We start from the raw sequence: 6,030 nt of genomic DNA, 5'->3' as shown, positions 1-6,030 counted from the left end.
TTTTCCTGTTATTTCAAAAATTTCTTTCGGTGGCGCTCATACCCAATGCAGTATAGATTGTGGTTCCTCTGATTCACTACGAAATCACGGTAAGTTTTGTAAGTAATTAAGTAAATTATTGCTATCCTGGACATTCAGCCGCGATGAAAACGCTTCATAAATGCAATTCAGTGACGGCTCAAAATACCTGAGAACCACCTTCATCCGTTTTCTGCCCACAGTCGTCACAAGTAGCGCGTTACAATTTACAAAAGCGGCTAGTGAGCCGCTTTTGTAAATAGGCCTAGTTAGGCCTAGCCTAATATAAACAAAGCCCTTATTTATATAGGCCCCTTCAGAGTTTTGATTTGGGGATTGTTTTTGTTTAATATTTTTTTTTACTTTGAATCATTTTACTGAACATTTTATTAAATATGCTTAAAGTTTTAAAATATTTTTCGTTTTCGGAACTTATGCTTGTTGCCGATTCTATGGTTACCTATATTATATTATGCTTTACTAGATGGCGCCCGTAACGCCCTTGCACCAAAATTCGGTTATCGCGCGGGATAAAAAGTATCCTATGTCCTTTTCTGGGACTCATCTTTATACCAAATTTCAGCAAAATCGGTTTAACGGTTTGGGCGTGAAGAGGTGACAGAGAGACACTTTAGCATTTATAATAATACGAGCTTTTGCCCGCGGCTTCGCTCGCGTTAAGAAGTATTATTATATACAAACTTTCATCCCCTATTTGAACCCCTTGGGGTTGGAATTTATCAAAATCCTTTCTTAGCGGATGCCTACGTCATAACATCTACCTGCATGCCAAATTTCAGCCCGATCCGTCCAGTGGTTTGGGCTGTGCGTTGATAGATCACTATGTCAATCAGTCAGTCACCTTTGAGTTTTATATATATATAGGTTTAGTATGGAGATTTATACTTTTTTTATTTTCTATTTTTTTTTTTGTTTTAGATCAAAAGCCGCTTACTATGGCTGAAAAGCAAAGAAGATATAAAGAAAAATTGAAAAGAGATCCTAAGAAATATGAAGAGTTCAAAAAAAGGAAAAGAGATAATTATCATAAGAATAAACGATTAGTGAAAGACCTGACACCGAGAGAAAGGTCCAATGCTAGGATTATCTGGAGACTTAGAAAACAAAATTCTAGAAAATGTAAGACCAACCCTAGTTAGCCCGCCTAGTTCTTTGTCTTTGTTATCTGAGTACCCACTTCCAATTATAAACCACGATACCGACACGAATATTTCTATTATTCGTAACTTGCTTAATATTTAAAGCTCGCCTATCATATTGTATATAAAAAGAAAGAATACCTGAAAAAATACGAAAAGAAAGATCAAAATGATCTATCTTTTCATATTTTTTCCACTACACAGTCTTGACTAGGAAGGTAATACAAAATAAAGAAGAAGTTCGAAAATATATGTAAAGAATAATCAGAATCTTAAAAAAAAAAACAGTCAGCAAAATGCCATAAAAGAAAAATACAAGAGTATTAAAAAGTCAAACGTTATGAAAGACACCGTCGAAAATGTTAACAGCTTAAAGAGATAAGTTTAATAGAAGAAACATTAGAACTATAATCGTTGAACATACAAAAAAAAAAAGAAATATATATATATATATATATATATATATATATATATATATATATATATATATATATATATATATATATATATATATATATATATATATATATATATATCCACAGACGAACATATAACCTCCTCCTTAAAAGGAAAACTAAGGACTGTTGCTGACAATTTTTTCTCATAAAATATTAACACAAAATTAATGACTTTTCTTGCGAGACGATACATTAAGAGCTATAACAGATAAAAAAGAAATCAAAACTAAAAATTAACACCAAAGTCCAAAACGACTTTTACCTGAATAATATTATGTAAAGTCTACAAACCTTTAAACTAGAAAATGCTCTAAACACAAAGTGCTCTTACTTTTACAACAAAAAATCGACTTATTTATTTTATATTGTGAATGTGCCTTCAGTAAATGGATGTGAGATGTGTTTATGTAGAACTTATACTTATCCCGCTGATACCAGCTAGCGCATTGAGACGAAGGTCAATAAATATAAACACAGAAGACCTGAATACATAGATTTTAGGGAAAATCTGAAAAATCAAACATGTAGATATGTGTGGCACTTGCCTTCAATGTCGAAGCCTCTAATATGAGGCATGAATCTAATCTAAGGAAATTGTACAACGGAAAGAATGCCAAAGACTGGAAGAGCAGTGTGGAAAATACATTAAATAATATAATTAAACTAAAAATAAACGTCCAGCAAGATAAGGAAGGGCCGGTTCAAGAATTTATGAAACAAATTAAGGAAGAATTAAAAGTGTTAAAACGACATATCTAATATATAAAAGTAAGTCGGGTTTTCCCTCCTGACGCTATAACTCCAGAACGCACGAAACGATTTCCACCGTTTTGCATTCGTTGGAAAGGTCTCGGGCTCCGTGAGGTCTATAGAAAAAAAATTCTGAAAAAAACTTCAAGAGAAAAGCAGGAAAACAGGGACAATCATTTTATGGCAAAACAATGTTTGCCAGGACAGCTAGTATATAGCAATGAAATAGTTACTGTTTCAAAATTTTAGAGAGGCGGTATATATATACAGTGTGTAACAAAAATAAGTGATAATACTTTAAGGTGTGTACGTGTTCCTTGTAGAGAGTTCACTGTGAAAGTAGCAGCTCTGAAAGACGAGTTGCCAAGAATAGCAATTTGATTTATTCGGCACAAAACACATCCTTGATCTAGTTACTTTTTTTTTATCCGCATATAGCACACTTCAAAACAAGTTTCCTAGGATTGGTTCAAGAAAAAAAAAGTTTTAATGAAATTAGTAGTACCGATGACGATTCTTTTCCATTTCGAAAGAAAACAAACTTGAATGAAATGAAACTGCTATGAGCAAGTTGCTAGTTGCTACAGATAATATGCGAAATATGTAGATGAGGACGTAAAGAAAATAATTTGCCTAGATCGAAGAGCTAATCCTTACAAGTGGTGGTCAGCAAACGAAAAACAACACCCGTTATATAGGGTTTTTTTCTGATGGTGGTTTCATTTATGAAGAAAAGCGTATTTTTGTTACCAACATATTATGTTAAAAAGCTTGTTTTAATAACAAAATAAAACATTTCTGTTGTTAAATATAATATTATAATGTGTTTTATTTCTGAAAATTACGTTGAAACATAGTTTATCCAAAATTACATGATTTGAGTAATCGTAAATATTTAAAATGTAAATTGTTCGCTGCACAGTGCACACCTTAAAATCTAATTAAATATTATTTCAATATTGTTCGTATTCCTAACATAATTCTAGAAAGAAAATAATAATAAAAATATACAATTTGTTGTTTGCATACAAAGAAAAGTTGATTTACTCAATAATTATATTATTGGAATACAAATTATATTATATTTTGCTTATTGTGATATATTTTTACTTTTATTTATTCCATTCGATTCCATTTGATCTGAACATTGTATCTTAAAAATATCTTTTTCACTTTTTAAATATTATAATATTAAGTAACGATCCAAACGATGTTTTGACATGCACGGCTTGACAATAATATGCGACGTTGTTATTAGACCTTAAGGTACTATTCTGATCAAAGCGGCAAGCTACCACGACCTCCAAAAATTCAAATATAAAATGCCATTTTATGACAATTATTATTAGGCGTTTACTGCGAAGCACCGGCGGCATGGGTCGCAGACCAATGTCGATAGAAAATGAAAACTATTGCCTGTGTTTTAAAGTGGCATTGCCCATGGCCAATGATAGACCTAGGTCGTACTTAATATATTTGGTGGCGTTATGTCAAATCCAGTCGAAAGATTGAGTTGGCATAACTTGATCAACTGACTTAGGCCCGTCGTCTGCCTAAGAATCAATTACATCGACAACTTATATTACGGCTATCTTCGTGGTTTGAACCGTAGCCACCGAAAAGTGATTTTTGTTTTTCGTTCAAGTGAGCATTGTTTAATTGAATGTGGTATTTTCAGAATGGTGGGTGACTACGGAAGACCCAAATTATACCATGTCATCTGCAAGTTTTCGCGAAACATTCGAGTCTCTTTTGACTCAGTATGAACAACAACATAGAGGTTGGTTTGCTTATTATTGCGTAATATTCGTATTAGAACCCCTATCTAAGATGTTAGACCACGACGGATAAATAATAGTGAAGGTGGCTAAGCATGTTCAAACTTCAATTGACACCGATCACTCGCAATTCGCAATCATATACAAAATATATACTTAGGGTCTGTTTCACCACTTCCTGATAAGGCTATCCACCACTTAACTTGACAAAGTTAAGTGGTGGATAGCCTTATCAGGAAGTGGTGAAACAGGCCCTTAATATTATAGTTACGGGTTCTCATTGTGTTTATCATGTGTGGTCCATGTTCGTCAAAATGCCCCAGGATCTCTTAGCTGTGTCGTAGGTGTGTTATAAAATTTTAATGTAGTATTACTTCCTTTTAGGGTCTCAAAGGAAACCGTGGACAAAAGAAAGGATTTTGATGGTTATGAATAATATCCGCCAAGCTAGAGCGATGACCAGAGGCAAGACGAATATGGATTATTACTGGTTATCAAAGTATGATATTATGGTAGTAGCAGATGAAGAAGTTTTAATATTCAAAAGAAAATCTTCACAAGACCCAACGGTGCGAATTTTACCTAAAAACGAATACTTTGACGTCCTAGACAAAGTCCATAGATCCTGCAAGCATGGTGGGCGGGACAAAATGTCATTCCTTATAAAACCTAAATTTTATATACCAAAAAAGGCTATAGAAATATTTCTAAGTAACTGTCCTACGTGTGAAGTTAAAAGGAACAGCAAAAATAAGAATAGTACCAAACCCGATTGAGTATTTTTATCTCGAATATATAATAATAATGCATGCAGTGAATAAAAATATTCATAACTTAGACTCACAACGAAAGTGAAGATCGCAACAAACGTTGATTACGAACCTATAAGTGATAAGACGCCAATAATGTAATCACAATTTCGCTGTCAAAGAGAATCCTAAAGAGGCACGCACTAAATGAGTAATTTGGTTTCGTCCGAAGATTTAACTGATATATCAGTGGTAATAATAAGAGAAGAAAACGAGCCGATGTGCCTGCCTTCAAAAAACAAATTATGTATAAGTAATTATTTCGGGTGTTATATAAAAGCTATAGCATTTTAAGTTGCTTAATTGCTAATTGTAATACATTCTATGGTAAATATTCGGGCTGGATTCCAATTAAATAATAGTTATATTAATTAGTTAAAAAGCCTTTTTTCTAACCTTTCTGATACTTTTACTTGCTCTTCCGTCTTTTATATAAGGTTTAGTAAAATCAATAAATTACCTTTTGGGCACATATAACAAATTTACTTTCAGGCAGAAATATTAATGCCTTTCATGAAAAAAAACACATGTCATATTATGCAGCAGATATGGGTGACTGGGTGATATGCGAGGCAAAATGTCTCGTTTAGAGTATTATATAGACAATATTATTTAAGAGTAAAAGAACTTTATGACCAAGAGACTTCCTGCGAGGGCCAGATTTTTCCATTTTAGAAAAGCTGAAAGTTTACCTATGACCTTTAGGGTGAAGCCAAACGAGCGTAATTTGTGAGTTGTGAGTCGCAGAATTTCGGTCGCGTAAATATCAGGTGTTTTCCAATAAGAGCATTATACTCGTAGCGCATTATGCGGCATAATGCCTAAAGTTGAATGTTTCAACAACAACACCGCTTCGCACAACAATCGAGCACTATCAAAAGTAGTGCTTTCGCTTGATGCGTGCAATGGATACTAACTCTGACAGAAAAGTAGTTTCAGCCAATGATATTCTACTTACACAGATATTTTACGTCCATACTATTTTCCGGCTTAAATCTTTTCCGAACAATTTTCAAATTCAAAATTGCAAACATTGACTTTGACAGATAAGTGAAAC

General features: G+C 33.3%; 1 long non-coding RNA gene across 1 annotated transcript; it reads left to right on the top strand.

The window, feature by feature from the left end:
* On the top strand, positions 1–5,699 carry LOC121725566. The gene is made up of 4 exons (XR_006035402.1): positions 1–89; positions 958–1,158; positions 4,065–4,166; positions 4,549–5,699. It is a non-coding gene; the product is annotated as an uncharacterized LOC121725566 (long non-coding RNA).
* The last annotated feature ends 331 nt before the right edge of the window (positions 5,700–6,030 follow it).

Source organism: Aricia agestis, chromosome 3 (genome assembly GCF_905147365.1).
Source record: "Aricia agestis chromosome 3, ilAriAges1.1, whole genome shotgun sequence".
Classification (NCBI taxonomy): Eukaryota; Metazoa; Arthropoda; class Insecta; order Lepidoptera; family Lycaenidae; genus Aricia; species Aricia agestis.
This window is presented reverse-complemented; position numbering and strand designations above follow the sequence as displayed.